We start from the raw sequence: 20,908 nt of genomic DNA on the forward strand, positions 1-20,908 counted from the left end.
GACTTACTGGTCCGGACAGGAAAATTACGAGGCAGACTTGACCTGATGGGTGTTCATCCTCTTTCCGAGGTGTATAAAATATATAGGAAAATATAAAGAAGTTTCAAATATTTCCCAAGCATGGTGAGCAACATTCAGGGGTGAAGGATCAGGTTGAAAATTTTTGTACCCGTTCAGTTTGCGAGATAAATATGGTCGGGACAGCTCCTCTCATTTCATCCCCAATTTCTGTTCTATCGGAAACAATAAAGATCTGACATGTTCATAAGTCCTTCTGGAATTCAACCATCATCATTTTTTTTCCTATATACTGTACCTCTGCAGTTCCGCAGATTAATGAGAATGTTTAACTACAGAATCCACAAGTCATAATTTTATTTTAGATGAGTTGAATTACATCAAGTGTTAATTATATTATTCATGAAATACTAATCAGGTTGCACCATGTGGTAACACTGTAAAGTTTGATTAATTATTATCTGAGCTTTATGATCTTTGCTGAAGAGCTTAAAACTATGGAAAGGACCTGTTGTTGGGTGTTTTTGCATAAAAAGTAAAATGCTTCCAAACGGAGAAATATATTGTGCTAATTGTAAGAAATATGTGACGTGGGAGGCACAGTGGTGTGGTTTTAATGGAGGGGGCTTTGGAGTCAGACAGTCAGGGTTCAAGTCAGGATCCTGCCCTGGTGGGGGTGGGGCGAATCCTCCTGGCTCCGTCCCCTCAGGGAGCTGTGACGTTAGGTGACAGGAGGTATGTCAAGAGCTTAACCGGGTCCAGGCTGTGGGCCTCTTCTTCCTCCTCTTCTTCCTCTTCCTCCTCTTCCTCCTCCTCCTTCTCCTCCTCCTCCTCCCCTCCTCTTCTTCCTCCTCCTCTTCCTCCACCTCCCTTCTCCTCACCTCTCCTCTTCCTCCTCCTCCTCCTCCTCCTCACCTCTCCTTCCCTCCTCCTCCTCTTCTCCTCATTGTTGTATATGAATGTAAGAAGTAGCAAGAAAAAAAACAACAATCCAAGTTTTTTTTTTTGTATCCTTCTGAAGCTGGAAACGGGGAGAGACAGACTCCCGCATGCGCCCGACCGGGATCCACCCGGCACGCCCACCAGGGGGCGATGCTCTGCTGCGACCAGAGCCACTCCAGCACCCGGGGCAGAGGCCAAGGAGCCATCCCCAGCGCCCGGGCCATCCTTGCTCCAAAGGAGCCTCGGCTGCTGGGGGGGGGGGCGGGGGGGGGAGAGAGACAGAGAGGAAGAAGGGGGGGGAGAAGCAAAGGGGCGCCTCTCCCATGCGCCCTGGCCGGGAACCGAACCCGGGTCCCCTGCACGCCAGGCCGACGCTCTACCGCTGAGCCAACCAGCCAGGGCCCCAAGTTTTATTTTTTCTTTTTTTTAACAATCCAAGTTTTAATTTAAAATGATATGTATTTGTCTTTATTTCTTATATGCAATGAATTAGATTTTTTTATGGTGTATAGACATTGGAACCTTTTATTACCTTCCACTTAAATTTTATTTCTCAGTTGTCTAATGACTCACAGATAAAAAAACCAACAAAAATCTTCATTCTGAAAAGAAAATTAATTTGGACATGAGCTCTGTCAACCCGAGTCCTAGCCTTTGGAAGAGCTCTCAGGAACATTTGGGCCTTAAGTACACATTCAGCTTTTTGTGTGTAGGATGGGTCAACTCGAGGGACTGCCCTGACGGCCCTTGGAAGAGGCCCCCCAGCGAGAAACGCTGTCGGTTGGCACACAGCCTGCGGGGACACTTCTGCTGGAGCTCTAGGCTCAGTGTGACGGGCTCAGTCTGGACAAGGGATCACAGCTCCCGTCCGGGAATGTTGCAGGGCCAGAAGCTCATTCCTCCCGGGCAGGGCGGATGGATCTGGTGGAAAATTGACCATCCTGCTAGCAGTGGAATAGTCAGTGGAACAGTCTCTGCAGGTTCCTTGTTTAGAAGAGAAAGAACAAGGAAAGAGAGGACCCTCGGGTGGGAGGGGACCCACAGCGGGACTGTGAGAGGTCAGGAAGCGGGACTGATGAGCTACACTCGTGATTTTCTTTTTTTTTTTTAAGATATTTTTTTAAAGGTTATAAAGTCTGTGGATTTTTCTTGATTTTTTAAATTTATTTTTTATTTATTCATTTTTAGAGAGGAGAGAGAGACAGAGGAAAGAGAGACAGAGAGAGAGAAGGGGGAAGGAGCTGGAAGCATCAACTCCCATATGTGCCTTGACCAGGCAAGCCCAGGGTTTCGAACCGGCGACCTCAGCATTTCCAGGTCGATGCTTTATCCACTGCGCCACCACAGGTCAGGCTACACTCGCGTTTTTCCTTGCGCCCGATCCCGCGCCGCCTGACCTCAGGTAGAGAAGCAGGAAGAGGTGGACAGAGGAGGCTGGAAGGGGCCAGGTCACAGGTCTGGCCGTGAACCAACTGCAGGACCCATTTTAATTAGTCGGATGGACGCTGGTGCTGAACATACATAAGTCGATCATCTCTCTTCTCTCAGACACAACAAAAAGAGAGACCGATAGGGTCCTACAAAGAGATGCTGTCCTCGTGTGCGCAGAGCGCACGGCGTGAAATGAGAGGTGGAGTGACCCCCGACGCCGGGAAGGCAGTGTGGGCTGGTCATAGTTAGCCAGCACCCACAAGAGACAGTGTCACCCCCTCTACAAAGGCTTGTCCTTTAGGGCCAACTGCCCTGGACACACCTCCCCCCCTCTACTGCGTTGAGTTAGTGGAGGCAAGTCGCTTTTTCTCTCTACACTCGGTTTGCCTCATTTGTTAAGTGGGGTGAAGACTGTTGTTTGCTTCGTATGCTTGGTGAGAGGACTCAAGGATAAAATGCCTATGAAGTGCTTACTTGGCAGCGTCTGGCAGAGAAACACGTGTGTGGAATACACACGAGACCTGCAGCTGTTGGGATCCCTCCCTTCGCCAGGAAAGAACTGTCTACGAGAGATCCTGGGATCTGAGCTCTGAAGATCTCGGCTCACAGTATTTTATGTCATGAAACATGTCATCCTTCATTCCTTTGACCACTAGGCCCAACAGCTGCCTGCTGTGACACATTTTATAATAGGAAGGAAAAACGAGACTTTGCTATTCACACGGTATTTATCTGAGCAAAGTCGCTTGCTCGTTACAGGAAACGGTAGCTGGGCAAATGCAGCACTGATTTTAAAAAGTTAGCTGAGCTTCACCTATGACACTCCTCGAGCAGCTGTTGTGTTTGTGTAAAAAAACAAAACAAAAAACAATCACGTGGGCGGTAAAACTGCAGTGAGAGGAACAAATATAAATGACGTGTTTTGTAAGTGAATCAGTTCAGCTGTTCGCCCAAGAAAATGACTTGTTGGATGAAGACAGTCTGAACTCATATCTTATCATGACATTTGATATGGTCTTCATTCAAGACTTCCTGGCAAGAGAGCTTCCAGGTTTTGTTAGTGCTCAGAATGTATTTCTTTTTCATTTGGTCATAGCACTGATTTTCTCTTCCCATCGTGTTGTGCTTCCTCCTAGACGATACAGCTTTGTAACTGAGGCTCAGTCCGGTGTGTTCTCCTTTCGACCGTCTTTTTCTCAATGCCTTAGTCGTGTGCAGTGGAATGCCCTTAACTCCTTGGCCTTTGTAGAGTTCAAAATATGGTCTGTCTCGAGCAGTGGTTCTCAACCTGTGGGTCACGACCCCGGCGGGGTCGCCTAAAGCCATCGGAAAATACATAATGCATATCAGGTATTTACATTCCGAATCATGACTGTAGCAAAATTACAGTTATGAAGTAGCCACCAAAATTATTTTTTGGTTTGGGGTCACCGCAACATGAGGAACTGTATTGGCGGGGTCGCGGCATTAGAAAGGTTGAGAACCACTGGTCTAGAGGTAATTGAAATTACCCCCTACAGCTGTTAAAATGTCAATAAGGACCGCCACGGTCCCCTATACTCTTTGTAAGTACCATAGACTCTGGTGTTTCTGAATGACATTTTTTTTTTTTTTTCTGAAGCTGGAAACAGGGAGAGACAGTCAGACAGACTCCCGCATGCGCCCGACCGGGATCCACCCGGCACGCCCACCAGGGGGCGATGCTCTGCCCACCACGGGGCGATGCTCTGCCCATCCTGGGCATCGCCATGTTGCGACCAGAGCCATTCCAGCGCCTGAGGCAGAGGCCACAGAGCCATCCCCAGCGCCCCGGCCATCTTTGCTCCAATGGAGCCCCGGCTGCGGGAGGGAAGAGAGAGACAGAGAGGAAAGTGTGGCAGAGGGGTGGAGAAGCAAATGGGCGCTTCTCCTGTGTGCCCTGGCCGGGAATCGAACCCGGGTCCTCTGCACGCTAGGCCGACGCTCTACTGCTGAGCCAACCGGCCAGGGCGAATGACAGATTTTTGATGAAAACAGAATGGAACCTAGAGCCCAGAGACACTGTTGACAAACAGTAAGAAGACCAGGATGTCTGGGTGTCTGAACGCAGCGACGAGGAGAATATGCCAATGACAGAAAGGCCAATATGAATGGTATTTCGGAAAATGCATATCTGCTTCTAACATTTTTTTTTTTTTTAGTTTTTTATTTCCTTAAAAAAGTAAACTGTCAATTAGTTGACGACGTGATTTAAATGCCTTGACCGTGTGGCGTGGTGGAACTGTGAGATATTACGGAGCCAAACTGACACCAGTAGAAGGAGTATACTAAAACGTCTGCCTCCTGTTTCTTTATAGTCATGTTATTAATTCTTCAGTTTCAGAGAAAATTTCTACTAAGTATAGATCAGTCCTCTCTACCACAATGAAAATGAGGCCTCTCGAAGTATTCTCCACAGTGAAACTCCCCAGGGCTGCTGATGTCACTGCGGAGTGTTGTGAGTCTGGGCCTTCCGGCGGGCCAGCACTTGGCCAGGCCACACGAGCAGGCCCAGGCCCAGCCCCCGGGGAAGCATGCGCTCCTGTTCCCGGAGGTCTTGCTCTGCAGGTCAGGAATCACTGCCTCCCGTTTCTTAGGGAGTGAAGTCGTAGGCTCTCAGGCCTTGGAGGCAGAGATTGCTGCCTGTTGATGTTAATCCTCTGAGTGCCTCAGTGGGTCTCTGGGGAGCTGGGCCTTTTCGGTGCAGACCTGGAGGACATGGTGATGGTTGCCCTCCTCCCCACTCGGGGTAGCTGGTTATCTGTGCGACGCTCCACCTTCTGGCAGCGCAGTGGCCGTGACAGCCTGGAGAACCTGAGTCTCAGGGAGCAGCGCAGTGGACGTGACAGCCTGGAGAACCTGAGTCTCAGGGACTTGCATTGTTCCAAGGACGGTATTGCTTTTGAAAGACAAGGTGTCCCCTAGAAAGGGCTCTCAGAATAATATGACTGAATTTGCTGGCATTTGGAGGTCTTTGTGTGTCATTTTCTCCCCAAGACACAGAAACCAGGAAGGAGATGCCAAAGAAATTGCTTTTACGTTGACACTTTATTTATTGGTGGTCCTTCAAGTGACTTTGAGGACTTTGTTCAGAATTCTCCAGCAACCTGGAACATGCCTGAATAATTTACTCATCCCATTTCCTCCGTGTGATGAGGCCTTTGCCAAGGACCTGTTTATCAAAGTGCGGATGCTGTCAGACAGACATACGGACGAGGAGGTAGGAACAACTTGCCACCGTTGTCTCCGAGAACAGACGTTGGTTGTGCCTGTCTTGTTTCACTCGGGCCTATCATTAGCTGTGGTTTAAATGAAGAAGTACAGCTTTTTTTCTCTGTGAAAATCTAACCACACAGAGCGGAGTAAGCAGCAAAGGAACCACGAGTCTATGGTGGGAGCTCCGAAGAAAGGGGACAGATCTTTACGAGCAGACTCAAAGGACCAGGTAGCACGACAGTCCGTGCTGTGGGCTCCTCTTTGGAGTCAGAATACCCTTGTGCCCCATCTGTCAGCTCCCGACGGTGGCAACTCTCTAACCCTCATGAGACCTTCTCTCGTCTGCCAACAATGGTGATTCTCATCATTCCTGTCTTACCAAGTTGTTGTGAGGAACAAATGTCACTGTTGAAAAAGTATAGCTCCAAGGCTATTATTGTTATTATTATCATTAGTAGTAATAATAGGATCCTTCTCTATAGTTCCCCAAAGGTTTTGAGTCAGTTAATTATTGCTATCTTCAGCAAACTTTGGAGAGCACATTTAGAAACACAGAGACGTTGGCCAAAAGGACAAAAACGGGGCTGTGAAATTATGGAGGTGCCTACCAGGGCCGCCACCCCAGCTTTGGAGGCGGAAGCGTCAGGTAGGGGCAGCAGACAGACAGAGAGGGAGGGCGGAGCTATCCGGAGGATCCCCTCTCTGTTTTCCAGGGAGGTCTGGAAGGGAAGCGTGGGCCCCGAGAATGGGCGTGGCGTTGAGGAGGGCATAGGCAAGTGTCTTCACCTAGGACAGTCAAGCCCAGTCCGAAAGGATGTGGGGAGTCCTGGGAGTTCCTGGAAGGGCTTTCGGTGGGTGACCACAGCTGAATCTCTGTAGGTGAACGGCAGCAGTATTGTTGCCAAGGTGTCTAAAGAACAAGGCGCAAAACTCTAATTTTTGTGACCCATTACAGAGAAGAGTGGACTGTGTCCAAAAGATGGATTATGGGTGGGTGATGTTTGAGCGTTGCACACTCAACACATCAAGACTATGTTGTTGAGCCTCTGCTTTTGCTCTTATTATAGATACCTGATGACATGGAAAGACATTTCCTATGTACCTAATATATTTTATTTTATTTCGGTCCATATCTGTGAGCTTCCTCACTCTCCCCTTTAAAAAAAAAAATACTATCTTGGAAAGACGACTAGGCAGATTTTAGTGGGGTGCCATAGGGGGCACTCTGGGGCCGGGTACCCCTGGCCCCCAAGAAAAGGCTGTGTGATTCAGGGCAAGGACAGTACAGCCCTGGGGCATCAGTTTCTTCACCTGTGAAATGAGCGAATTAGACTTAGTACTGAAGGTCCTTCTCAAGCCTCAAAATTTGATTATTTAATGAAAACATGTCCTCCGCCCTCACCCCCCCTATGCTGAAGCTATGTAATGTGCTTCTATCAATTGCACCCCTAAAATACAGCCCTCGTACCTCACAGCCCAGAGGCACATGGACATCAATAGCCAGTGGCTTCATACAAGCTTGACAATCCTGCAAATACGGTGGATGTCTTGGTGGGGACCGGGTTCCCTCACTAAGGCTTGAGGTGAGCATTCTGTCTTCCTTGCTAGGCCTGTGTTTCATGGCCTCCAAAGAGCATCTACGGCAGCGGTTCTCAACCTGTGGGTCACGACCCCCGCGGGGGTCGAACGACTGAAACACAGGGGTCGCCCTAAAGCCATCGGAAACTACATATTTTATTTAAAAATGTATTGTATAATAAATATGTATTTTCTGACAGCTTATATGTATTTTCCGATGGCTTTAGGGCGACCCCTGTGTTTTGGTCGTCCGACCCCCGCCGGGGTCACGACCCACAGGTTGAGAACCGCTGATCTACTGGGATCTTTTTTTTTTTTTTTTTTTTTTACCTCTGCCATCAAGTTAAAGACAACATTTGGATTTCTCCCTGTGACTTCTGTCTGTCCTCTGGCTCCACCTGCTTTCTTTGTATTAGAATCTGATTTCCTTTTATATTGCGGGCCATAGGGACAGTCGTGACCGTGTCCCACTTCCTGGGTGTCTAACTAGACATCACGTGATCAGAGGAGAAGGCAGGGGGCGGGGCTGCCCCAGCTCCCTGCGGGAGGTGCGTCCCCGTGGCTACAGGTGACGCCGCCCTCAGCGCTCGCCGCACAGCCCCTGCCAGAGCTTTATCTGTGACAGCACTGACAAGCCGTTCTAATGTATCGCCTTCCGTTTATCTGCTCTCTTCAGTTTCACGGGACGGAGGAGTGAGGCACACGCGGTTAAGCCCGCAGAACCACGTCTCCGGTGGAGCGTTTTCATGGGCTGCGGGCGTGTCCAGGGTCTCTCCAGATTGGCTGGAACTCTATTAGTTTAAATGAGACTTTGGGGGCATCCTTCCTGCGGCTGGAGGGGGGGACCCATCTTTTAAGCATGCTATCAGCTTCCTGTCACTTATCCCTCTTACATTCCCTGACACATCCCTCACCAGGGACCGTCTTCAGGGGCGACTCATCAAATAACAACATGTAACTTACAGAAGTCTCTCTCTCTCTCTCTCTCTCTCTCTCTTTAACTCAGATATCAAACCTTTCTGATCTATGTAAATAATATGCAGTAAATATCACGCTGTCACATACATGGGAATTTTGCACGAGGAGTAACTCAGGGTCAGGGACAGTAAACCGTCACACCCACTTTGTGGCCAAAGTGTGTGTGTGTGTGTGTGTGTGTGTGTGTGTGTGTGTGTGTGTATGTGTGAGGGGGAGAGCAGTAGGTCTACAAAAGAACAGAAAAAGAATACAATATAATTAGAGACCCATAAGTGGTTCACCTTTTCCACAGGCCCCTGAATCACCAGCTTAGAAAACTGGTAACACTGTCCATGAAGCCACTAACAGCAACAACCACAACCAAAGAAAAACATTCCAACTCCTCATCAGCTTTCTAACTCAGCATGCTGCCAGTGACCAGGGACACCTTGGAAAGACGGTCCTTTGAAGCTTGTCCTGCCTGAAAACGATTATTTCTGGTCCAGCAACACGACGGGTGTGGGAGGGGGGGAGGTTAGGTCTTCCAGGCATGCTCCCGGGGCCACCATCTGGCGTTGGAAGGTGGTGAGCAGATCGCCAGGCTGACTGGCAAACACCAGTGGTGGCCCCGGGGGGCCTGGACCGAGTGCCTGTCTCCGACTCAAGTGGGCATGTTAAGGATCTGTGAATCCACAGAAGATGCACGCAGGTGAGCTCTGCCCGGGTTAAGGCGCCCGTCCAGGGTTCTGGGGTGGCACCCGTCGCGATTCTATCATAAACTGGGTAGGGTGTCGGAGCGAGCGCGTTTGGTAGGAAAAGTTTCCCCGGAAAAGGTCTCAGCCACGCTGAGCTCGCTGCTGCAGTGCCGCATTCTCCCGGAGTTTGAAGCCGGGAGGTGGGCCCTCTCTCCCTGGAAGCTGGAAGCATTCCCTCTTGGTTACAGAACTTAGGAGGGAGCTCCGAGTGCCCGCCAGGTCCGGCTCTGTGGCCAGAGCAGAGCAGCCCACGTCTAATGAAGAGCAGAAAGGCCGCTAAAGCACCCCATCCTCTCTGCCATAAATCATGTTGTTTTTTTCCTATAGACTGTGTGTGTGTGTGTGTGTGAGTGTGAGGGTGTGTAAGGCAGGTCACACGGGCCCAGCACTGCCAGCTGATGCTTCAGCCGGTCCCTGTCTCGTCAGGGCAGGGACCCTCCTCTGAAACTTATTCCCTCCCCACAGGGAGGACAGCAGCCCCTGGCACACTGTCAGAGCGCCCTCATCATTGTCCCTGTTCACAAAGGTCACCAGAATTAATTGGCTTCTTACGTTTACATATTGTAAATCGGATCTTTTTTTTTTTTTTTTTTTTTTTTTTTTTGACACACAGACGGGAAATTGGTAAGATCTAAGTGGCTGGTTATTTTCTTTTTTATCTTTATTATTTGGGCTCATATCATAAACCAGGCAACCAGTGATAACTCTGAAATCACAGTGGCAGAAAGGAAAAAAGAATAATAAAAAAAAACCACACGCGGATTGAAAGAAGCTGACTCCATGAACTACGGGGTTAGTGGAGCAGAGGGCAGCAGGGAGGCAAGCCAGAGGTCCTGAATGCAGGATGAAATGCAAATACTCTTGTTTGTTTCAGTGTCTTTTACCCGGGCCCATGAAAGGAGGGGGTAGGTAATGAGTATTGTCCACCACGCTCTGTCGGGAAGCATATTCTAAGTAGCTGCGTCCCTTCCAGGAGGCCAGGGGTGTAAACGAACCCCGCTGTGTCCCATGAATCACCGCTACACGGTGGCTCCTGGTTCCCCGGGAGAGACTGTCTCCAGGCGTTTTGCTGGCGAATCTCACCAGGAGCAGTGCGGGTTTAGGACCAGGGCACACTGTTGTTGTTTTCTTTCCTAGGTGGGTCCTTTGGAATCCTTACGTCCCCTTCTGTTTTTTTCACAGTATCCCCTTCTCCCCCACCTCAGGGAGGTTCTGCTCCTATCCCTAAGCCTGCTTTCCCTGAAATTCCAGGCACGGGAACAAGGACACAGTGTTCAAAAGGAATAAATTAAGAGGCGAATGAAGCCATCCGGCTCAACACCGGCAAAGGGAATTCGAGCAGTCGGTTTGAACAAACAGTCCTCTTCAATGAGAGCCCTGCCTGGAAGCCACCCTGCTGGGCGGCTGTTCGTTATCGTTACCGGAGAAGAGAGGAACTCTCCGGGTTCCTGGGCTCGGCTTACCCAGCAGCGTGTGGCACCCCCGGGCCCAGCCGGCTGTGTTAGTGATCGGAGGAGGTTTCCTGTCCCTTCTGACCAGCGGCCAGCGACCAGCGGCTGGCGAGGAGGTGCTTTAAGAGGGAAGTTATTTACCCCGATCCATCCGGAGGATGTAGCCTGGCACAGACTCACTATCTGTGTGTGATCTGCTCTCTCCCTGCTCTGCTCTGTGCCTTAGGCTCCCGACACACACACACACACACACAGCGGCTTTCGCCTTCATCCTCATCCCCTGGGTGAAGCGGCGGAAAGTGCCCCGTTCCGGGGGGATGGGCTTCCAGACACAGAATGATGTGTGCTCCGTGTTTCATTACAAATAGTGTGAAGGAAGAGGGAGAAAATCCGGCCAGCCCCCTCCCTTCCCCTCTCCCCTCTCCCCTTGTCCCCTTCTCCTTCTCTCTCTCTCTCTCTCTCTCTCTCTCTCTCTCTCTCTCTCTCTGCTCTCTCTTCTCTCCCCACCCCCTCAGCTCTGCCTTTCCTCTCCCACTCACATCCTCCGATGGGCGTTTGAGCTAGTAAACGCATGTAGGAGAACCGGGCACCCACGGCCAGGCGTGCACACACACACACAGCCCGAGGGCTTCTGCCTTTGCCTGTCTCCCCCAAAGTAAAAAGGCAGGAGAGCAGAGCGGCCCCGAGCGAGAATCCGGGCGGGAGGGACAGACACATCGACGCAGAACCGTGCTGGGAAGACACCAGCGCCAGGTACACAGGGAAGCAGAGCGCATCTCCAGGGAGAGGCACGTCTTCAACTTACCCCGCGAAGCGGCTCCCGCGATCCCGGCCGGCCCCGCCGGGTCCCTGCGAGCTGGATTGTTCACTCAGTCCCTCCGTCGCGCGAAATCACATGGTTGTGCTCTTGGCCCAGGGTGCGAGGAGGCGCGCGCGCGTGTGTAACGGAGTATACACAAGCATGTGCCGTAGGTGTGCGCGGGGCACGCGCACACATCTATCTCTCCGTGTTCTCCAGGGGAGAGGGAGGCGGGGAGCAGCCGCGGAGCCCTCCTCGTTCCGGGAACTCTCTCTCTCTCCCTCTCTCCCTCTCTCCCGCTCCCCCCTCGCTCAGGCGGCAGGCCGAGGCTCTGCGCCCAGTGAGGACCGCTCCCCGGGGCTGCTGGCTTCCCCGCGCCCGGTTTCCATGGCGGTTAGTGGCGCATCGTTCACCGCATCAGCCGTCACTCTGACATGGTGCTGCCTGCTCAGCGGTCATTAATAACCACGCACCCTCCGCTCCCCGAGAGGAGCCAATCGCTCCGGACTGCCAAGATGGAGCAGTCGCAGCTGCTCCCGTCTGGTTGGCTGAAACGACCTGTCTGTTCTGTGCCGCTGCTGCTTAGGATACAAATAAATGAAACAGGTTTGCACATTTTCCCGGGGATCGTCTCCGCTCCCTCCCTCCCTTCTTCCCTCCCTTCTTTCCACCCTTCCTCCTCTTCTTCCTTCCTTTTTTTCCCCCTGGTTTGCAGAGGGGGGGGGGGGGTGTCAGGAATTTTTGGACAAGTTCTCCTGTTTTTAGGTTATCTGTCTTTCCTCGCTGAAAATAGCAGGGCACACGACTTATAAGGATTTCCCAAATATTGAAAACACCTGGGAGGGGACGTAGAGCCCCCCCAACGCCCCTCTCTGTGAAGTCCGAGGGTGGCTGGGGGGGTTCAGGCGAGCGGCCTGGAACTGTCCGAGCGATTTGCGTCTCCGTGGGTACTACTGAATTCCGCTTGTGTGCTTGCCGTTCGATAACAGTTTTTTCCTAAAGCAACGGCATTTCTTACCTGGATTGACCAGATCTTTAACACAAAGCACATATTTGCTTCTCTGTAATTCACAACGTGGGCATATGAGGGGGTAGTTTGAAAAATGTGTATTTCCAATTACATTCATCACTTCTTTTTATGTGATGTAATTAATTTGCCAGCTACACATTAGTGGGTACATGTGTTGGTGTTTGTGTGTGTGTGTGTGTGTGTGTGTGTGTGTGTGTGTGTGTGTGTGTGTGTATAGGGTATGTGTCTTATTATTCAGGGGGCAGTATTTCAACTGTAATATATTAAATACTCAAGAAAATATTTTTTCTTTATTGTTAGACCTATTAACTCTGAATGTGTATTTGCCGGGAAAATATACTATGTACACTGCATAGGTAGAACACTTATTGAATTATCAGAAATTAGGAAAAGAGACACAGGAAAGCATAGCCGTGTATTTCTGACAGAACACCTGAGAATACATTTATAGCATTTTTTTCTAAATGCATGTTTTACAACCTTAATTAGTATAGTAGAGAAACATGTTATCGGGAAGAATGGAACATAGGATTAATTTATCAACAGGTCAAAAATAGGTTAAATTCATGATCCAGCCCTAATTTTCAGAGACTGCTCTCTAGTGGAGTAAAAAGAAATGACATTTTCACATTATTAGATTTACTTGGGGGACAGAAAAGCTTTGCTTCTAATTGCGCCGTAGGTGTTTATTGAAATGATGTAAACCAGTTGTTTGTAATAATGATTATCGTAATAGCAGGGCATTTAAAAACAATAGTTATGTTTCTAACAACTAAATATTTTTACACGGTAATTTTCTTTCAAAAGTTTCCAAATGCTTTATATTTCCCATATACAAAATTTATTCAGAGTTCCTAAATATTCAAATAAAAACAAATTCAAGACAAAAGTAGTTTCTTGAGTAATAATGTTCATTCCAGATTGTTATTGTAAGGTTTAATTTATTTACTTTTTATTCGACACCCCAGTGTGTACGCGGTCAATGTGAGGGAGGTTGAATGGGGGGGGGGCTGTTACCCCCTCTGATGGAGTGTCCACATATCATTTAATGCCCCCGTGATGATAAAAGCAATAACCCTCTTTATTTCTGCCCCCCAAATTTTACTCTGTCCAGCTCCATTCCTTGCACACTTCAAATCATTTTGACACTTGCACGGATTTTATTTCCACTGATGAAATAATTGTATTAAAATTGTGATACTTATTTGGAAAAAGTTGTTTAGTTTCCCGCCACTGGTTCCTTCGGCATTTCGTTTTGGTAGCTTGGCACTTGCCTGTTTTAATTTACAAATGCAGCGTTCGAACCAATCATAGTGCACCCCCATAATGAAGGCACAAGTGTCGATAATCAGACAGGTAGATGATTGAATTATCTTCTTAGTTTATGAATAAAACCAACAAATCATACCTAATATTTAAAACGTCAGTCTCAGAAATCAAATATCTAAGCATTAACTTAGAGTGGAATAGTTTAAATGCTCCCTTAGGCCGTATCATAGGACATTAACTAAATGGTTACCTTTTTGACATACAGGGGACAAGATTGATTTTCTTGCTATTGTCTTTTTAGTGTGGGCACACATATGACACACTGAAAAGATCTCATATGAGGTTTTATAAGTTTAATGTCATGGAATATTGGAAATGAGGTTTCTGTGTGAGAGAGGCAGTGTCCCTGGCTTTGGGTGGAAAGGGTGAGAAGTTTGTCCTTTGGTTGGGGTCTCCTTCTTTTTTCTCTGTGACCGTCAGCAGCTGAGTAGAAACCGTGTTTGGGGCAGTTTTTATTTATTTTTTTTTTGTATTTTTCTGAAGCTGGAAACGGGGAGAGACAGTCAGACAGACTCCCGCATGCGCCCAACCGGGATCCACCCGGCACGCCCACCAGGGGCGAAGCTCTGCCCACCAGGGGGCGATGCTCTGCCCCTCCGGGGCGTCGCTCTGCCGTGACCAGAGCCACTCCAGCGCCTGGGGCAGAGGCCAAGGAGCCATCCCCAGCGCCCGGGCCATCTTTGCTCCAATGGAGCCTTGGCTGCGGGAGGGGAAGAGAGAGACAGAGAGGAAGGAGAGGGGGAGGTGGAGAAGCAAATGGGCGCTTCTCCTATGTGCCCTGGCCGGGAATCGAACCCGGGTCCCCTGCACGCCAGGCCGACGCTCCACCGCTGAGCCAACCGGCCAGGGCCTTGGGCAGTTTTACCTGTCGGTCAAGCCTGTCATTGACTGGCCACATGGACCGTGACTCTCCAAAGAGGGATGTTACAAAGTTGCTAAGTTATCACATCTTCATGGAGTACCACCTGAAGATGTGCAGCTTGTGACAGACTACAGATTTCAGGGATTTGTACAGTTGTCAATGGTCATCAGATTAAAACCATAGACTCTTCATACTCTTGTGCCCTGAGTCCTGAAAGGTCCAGAGACCTAAGCACAGAGCCAATGGGGAAGGGGGGAAAGAGCCTGCAGGTCCGCCAAGACCTCTTCCCCGTCTCCCCCTCTCATCTACTGGGGGAGATGAGAGCTCTGTTTTCTCTTCATTCTCCCTCCCTTTCTCCCCTTACTTTCTCAAGTTTGTTTTTTTTTCCCCCTGAAGTTAGAAGCAGGGAGGCAGCCAGACAGACTCCCTCATGCACCTGACCAGGATCCACCCAGCATGCCCACCAGGGGGCGACGCTCTGCCCATCTGGGGCTTCGCTCTGCTGCAATCAGAGCCACTCTAGTGCCTGAGGCAGAGGCCGTGGAGCCATCCCCAGCGCCCGGGCCAACTTTGCTCCAATGGAGCCTTGGCTGTGGGAGAGGAAGAGAGAGATAGAGAGAAAGGAGAGCAGGGAGGGTGGAGAAGCAGATGGGTGCTTCTCCTGTGTGCCCTGGCCGGGAATCGAACCTGAGACTACCACACTCTGTGCTGATGCTCTACCACTGAGCCAACAGGCCAGGGCCTCAGGTTTGTTTGTTTTTTTCTTAAATCTACTAAAACTTTAGAGAGGATAGCCCATGAAAACAGACCTGGATGTGCATGTCTGCTACCTCACAGTAAATGTCTGCAGGGTTTCCGGAATGAGCATTCAGTTCTAATTAAAATGTGTTGAAATAATGTTAAGAGACGCATGAAGAATTACAGTCCTGAAGTTAGGGTGAAAGAGTTCTGCCTTGATTATCAGATAAGAAAACCGAGGGCAGGGTAAATTCTTGTTCGTTGATGTGAGGTTGAAGTTACTGATTTGTGAGGGTTCTTGCAGTTTCCCGGACTCCTGGGCACGGTGTTCTGTGGTAGTGGTGGTGGGTGGTGGAGAAGGAGGTGTGGGTATGGGGCCCTGAGGACAGACTGCCTGCCTGGGAATACTTCCTGCCTTTGTGATCCTGAGCAGGAACTTAGCATCTCTGCCTCTCACTTCCCTCCAAGGCTTGTCACGAGGATCGAAGTAGGGGAGGTGTGTAAAAGCTTAGAAACGTGTCTGGAACATTGTCGGCTTGAATGAATGTTTGACCTCGCCATTATTGCCAAGTATTATCATTGTTGTTGTCATTGTCACCTCATCTTCACTGGTCCCAGATTTCCTGTGTGTGGGGGATGCCCTTTCTGTCTTCTCCACCCACACCCTGCCCTCACGCGTCCACCCCGATCCACCTGAGTTGAGTTCAATAGCTACTTCCTCAGCGGGATCTTCTCTGACCCCCTCCAACAAGACAGGATGTCTTGCTTGACCCAAAACAGCATTCTTTATGCCTCCCCCCACGAATTGCTGTTTACATGTATTTATTGCTACAATCTGAACCATTTCCTTTTTTAGCTTATATGGTTCCCCTGGAGGGCATCTCTTTCTCATTCAATCTTTAAGCATCATAGCCCATAAAAAATAAATAAATAAATAAATAAATAAAACCAGAGAAAACATTTGTTGATTACTGCGTATGTTTTAAAAGTTGCCATTTGCTTTTCAGATCTTATTATCTATCCCCACTTGACCGTGCAGAGATGATGGCTCGGAGACGTCCAGTTACTTGCCCCACGTCCCAGAGCTATTAAATAATGGGACTAACATTTCAACTCGGTTCCGTCTGCCTCCAGAGCGGAGGCTCCTTCGCCTGCCCAGGGCACTCAATATTCATCTGTAAAATAAACGAGCGCTGGATTGATGTCTGAGCCGGCCAGTTCAGGGTAGTCAGCAACAAGGGAGGCTCCGGATGCAATACTGTTTATTCTAAAGGAATGCATTTCATGCACCAGACAGCGGGTACTTCTGTGTGCTGAGGCTTCTTCGCTGTTAATGGCAGGATTTTTATCGCGGGCATGATTTGAGAAAGGGGGCTCCGAAGCAGTGCCCAGTGGGGAAGAGTTGCTGCCAGGCTCCGAGCGCTGGAGAACTATGCCAGCCGCTGCGGGGGAGGGGCTGGCCTTGTGCTCCAGGGGCTGGCTGGCCTTGTGCTCCAGGGGCTGGCTGGCCTTGTGCTCCGGAGGGCTGCAGAGGCACTGTCCCTGTCCCTTGCAGCCTCACTCTGCTAGCAGATGAGCTCTAAATGAAATCAGAGCCGCCAAGCACAGCCAGTGCTGTTGGCTCTTTGTTGGAAGGTTGAACTAAAGGAAGTTGAAGCAGGGTCTCCTTTGCTCTTTCAAAGGGGTTTTGAAAAGCAGAATTGAAGAAAACAAGTGAGATCCTCATTGAACTGTAGGTCTTATTTTAATTTTTTTTTTAATGAGGGATGTGACTCCAGTTGTAGGACATGAGTCATTTCACCACTCAAGAAAATTCACAACCAAGATTGGGAAAGATGTCAGAAGTGAAGGAGATGAATGTCTGTCTCTCTGTCTGTCAGTCTGTTTCTTTCTCTTTTTCCTTTCTCCTTCCCCCTGTCCCCTGGCTTTCTCTCATCTTGGTTGCTCTGCCTCTCCCCTCTCTTTTCTTTCAGAGGATTGGCTTGTACTTCTTCTCCCACCATGGAAATAAATAGAGAAATAGCAAAATAATTATAGATAGATAGAAGGATGGATATGGTTGGTAAGTAGGTAGAGAGAGAGGTAGTTTGTGAATTGCACAGAAACAATGGAAAAGAAATATATCAGAGAAAGGATTTATACCAAACCATTGGTAGTAGTTGTCTTTTATGGGATAAGGGAAAGTTTTATTTTCTTTTATACTTCTCAAACTTTCTACATTTAATGTGTATATTGGTGTTTTGTTCATCAGAAATAATAGCTATTATTTAAAAAAGTAAGTTATAAAACTGTTTTGGGTAGACCCTCACTTCTATAACTGGTGCTGTCTTCTTTAGTAAAACACCTCACTGTCTCCACTCAGTGTCCAGTCCCACCCGTGACGCAACAATTGAAACCGCAGCGACGGTCCGCAGCATCTGTTGCATGCCTTGTGCCCAGTGGTCTGCGAAGAGCTTTCCATGGTCTCGGTCCATCCTGCCTCTTGAAATCCTAGGAGGCTGTCAGTCTCATACGACAGATCAGAAAAAACTGAGGGCCGAGTGTGGAGACACTCACACGGTTGATCGATGGAAGTCTGTCCGATGCCAAGGCTGACAGGTGTTCCCAGGGCCACGGTGACTCTGGTACGTTTCCCGTGTGGCTCTCCGGTCACGCTCACCACCCCTAGCTCTGACGCCTGCCGTCTCTCTGCCACGCCAGGGGCCTCAGCGTGTCCTGAGTGTGTCCTGCTTATCCACTCTCACCCATTTGTTCCTTCTGCACGCACGCGTGCCCGTTCTGCGAGGCTTCTGGCCAGAAGTCCCTCGTCTCAACGAAAATAAGTTATCTTCCTTATCACCTTTCAGATGTACTTTTTTATTATCCTGTTTCTCCTGTCTCCCGCATGGACAATCGTTGATGGTTTATTTGTGCCCAAATGATAAGCATCTTGAAGGCAAAATAGGCCCTCTTTGCTCTGCGTGTCTAATAGTACAGTTTGCGTATTAAAAGGTCAACATGTGATTAATTAAACCTTATTGAATGACTAGAGGCATACTTTACTGCCGTCTTCTGTGTGCTGGTTTTGTTCCAAACAGTAAAGTGAAATCAGAGAATCATTGAGTTGATAAAGCCCTACCACTAAAGGGGATACATTTGGTCAGATCAGGGACTTGAGTTACTCCTAAGGGTACGCATAAGAGAGCTATTATTTAAGGGAGAAGAGTGTGTTTTTCAACGTGGCCTTTTTCTTTGCTGACCACTTTCCTCTTTTCGTCTTCTTCGACTTGCGGTACATATTAAATGTGGTTGGGTTCATATAGCTACTAAGGTTCACCTACGTTCTAGGTGCAAATTAAATGCCGAGAACCAGAATGACATGTTAAGTTCATATAAGTTCTGGGCGAAAATGGAGGACCAAGGTGACAGCAGATAATATTTTTCCCCCTTTGTGCAGTATTCTTATGCAAAATCTGTTGGCATTTGGGGGGGGTTATTCTGTTTTTTTGCTTTTATGCGGGTTCTTTTGTAAAGGCGGGCCAATGAGAGGTGTGCATTTATATCTAAGCCGAAGATCAAGGCAGTGGCTTTCGAGGGAGAGAAAGCAAACATTTTTTTTTTCTTTTGTCAGTAGAATATTTAGGCGTCTCGTGATAGTGCAGCATCTAGATGTTATAAAGGGTCATTTGAATTTTCATGAATATTTGATGTCACTTTTGCTCGGCTTCCATTAGATGGGAGAACAAAGGTGACTGTTATCGTTCCCGTCGGGGTGTCACCCTTCGTTGATGGAGAGCCAGGAGGCTTTGAGCTGACGCTCTTGGTCTCGTCTTTTCGGGGGCTGTCCGTGGAGCCGTCCCTGGAGCGCAGGGGAGCCGCTCGCGGTAGCCGAGAGCCGGCGAGGGGGGCAGAACAGAGGGGGGATTCTCCTCGTTACGACCTACACTGATGCCCCAGCTGACTTTTCAACTATCTTCTCTCCATCTTATCCTCCAACTACATATAAATACATTCTGGTAGGTCTGTTTTGGGTGGAGGGCGCGGTGCTCAGATCTTTTGGTCTTTGGACTATCTTTGCACAGGGGTTGATTGGCTGATTAGGGAGAGGTCATTCTGGGCACATACCGGGGACTCCACACAGACTTGTTTAACTCCGTACACGTCATTCAGGCCCGTCGCTCCTGGTACTCGGCTGGTTTCTGGTTCAGGGAGCCGGTAAGGGTACATACAGGCAGCCCTGGATGGCACAGAGAATGCTAAGATCACGTCAGATGCATCTGCGTAGACTTTGCTGGGTAGAACCCAGGTGTGGTCCTCCACGGGCACTTAGTGACCTGTGGTGTGTGTGTGCAGCATGGCCACGGAGTCAGGTCAGGTCCAGGGAATGCCGACTGCAGCCCCTAACCGTCTCCTTGATGGTAAATCGGTAAGAAGCTGCCCGTACTAAGGATGGGTCGTAATCAGGAGGCTTTTGGCTGCCGCGGAAACAGTCCCCCTCCAAACCAGTTTGGGCTGAAACTAACTTAGGTGAAACTTGGGTGAAAACTGCCTTGCCTCGGTAGTTTAGGGTGATCGTCTAGGCCGCACCCCGGGCAGAGGGCAGACCGGACCTCAGAGACAAACTGGCCATGGACTCACCGGCTGGAGTTTCTCTTTCCTCCCGTCCGCTGTCCTTGGAGGACGGGGTGGTGCGCTCTGAGTTCCAGTCTGAAAAGTTTGGGGGGAAGATCTCTTGACTAGCAGCAGCCCCCGGGCCGTCTGCTTGTCTGTGGATAGAGTATATGCTCTGTCGTTCTTGTCCCCTTCCCCCTTCAGATCCGAGGGTGGAGGCCAAGGAGAAGCTCCCCCAGAAAAGGGAGGAGGCCAGCACCGTGAGCAATAACTTAGGAACAGCACACGCCGTGTATTGTATGCTGCTACCAGGGACTGAGCTCGATACTTCCAGCATCTCTGATGTCCCACGTTCGCTCGTAGGCAGGTACTGCCTCCCCCTTCTGCAGATGAGCAGGAGGCAGGCCGCTTCACCCCCGAGGGTAACACGGCGTGGGAGTGCCCGAGCCAGGGCCGGAAGCCACGTCCGCCCCAGGGCTGCGTCTGGAAACGCTCACTCTCTCTGCGCTCAGCGTTGTGCTGCTGTCGGACGGGGTTAGAGCAGCTCTCACGGGTCGCTCACTCGTGTCTGTCCCCGCACAGCTGGGTGGTGCGGCCAGCCCGGCCGTCCGCCTTCAGGCTTCGGCTACAGGGCCGGCGGGCAGGGAGCTGCTGACCACGCGCATCCTGTCCTCACGTGTCGGAAGTCAGGCAGGGCGAGCGCGGGGGACCCAGGCGGGCCTGAACCTTGTCCTTTCTGCCGTGCCCTGACCTGTGAGTGGCCTTCCGCTGAGGCCTGAGCCCTGTCACCCTCGCCGTCTGTGGGACTCTTGGTCCTGTCCCCTCTCTGAGGCTCGGCCTCATTTGGTCCTAGTGGACCACAGTGGGCATTTGAGGGGGGCTCTCCCCACCCGGCTCCTGTCCGGTGTGGTTTTCTCTGTCGCGGGCAACAGGGCCTCCCGTGTCCCCTTGGACACCATCGCCTGGCAGCCGGGGGCTTCCTCCCCAGAGCACCCCCCACCCTTCTTCTTCCTGTGACTCATCTGTGAGCGGCTCTGCCCCCCTGTCACTGTGTCCCCGCCGCCCCCGGCATGTCCTCCTCGAGCTGAAGTGGAAGTCGTGTCTCCTTTCAGCTCTGATCACTGTTCCGACCCTCCCTGCTCGGCGCTCCCCCCCCCCAGGGCTGGGTGTGTGCGTGCACGTGTGTGTGCGTGC

The 20,908-nt window shown here is 50.0% G+C and overlaps 2 protein-coding genes across 2 annotated transcripts in view; one reads left to right on the forward strand and one right to left on the reverse strand.

Annotated features, from left to right (window-relative positions):
* The window catches only part of LRRN3 (leucine rich repeat neuronal 3), a 37,906-nt gene extending 26,243 nt beyond the window's left edge, over positions 1 to 11,663 (reverse strand). The window contains exon 1 of the mRNA XM_066354057.1: positions 11,172 to 11,663. The gene's annotated coding sequence lies outside the window, so the exon portion shown is untranslated. The remainder of the gene's footprint in view (positions 1 to 11,171) is intronic.
* Positions 1 to 20,908, forward strand: part of IMMP2L (inner mitochondrial membrane peptidase subunit 2) — a 662,788-nt gene that overhangs the window by 336,068 nt on the left and 305,812 nt on the right. The gene's annotated exons all lie outside the window — the stretch shown is intronic.

This window comes from Saccopteryx leptura, chromosome 12 (assembly GCF_036850995.1).
Source record: "Saccopteryx leptura isolate mSacLep1 chromosome 12, mSacLep1_pri_phased_curated, whole genome shotgun sequence".
Lineage (NCBI taxonomy): Eukaryota > Metazoa > Chordata > Mammalia > Chiroptera > Emballonuridae > Saccopteryx > Saccopteryx leptura.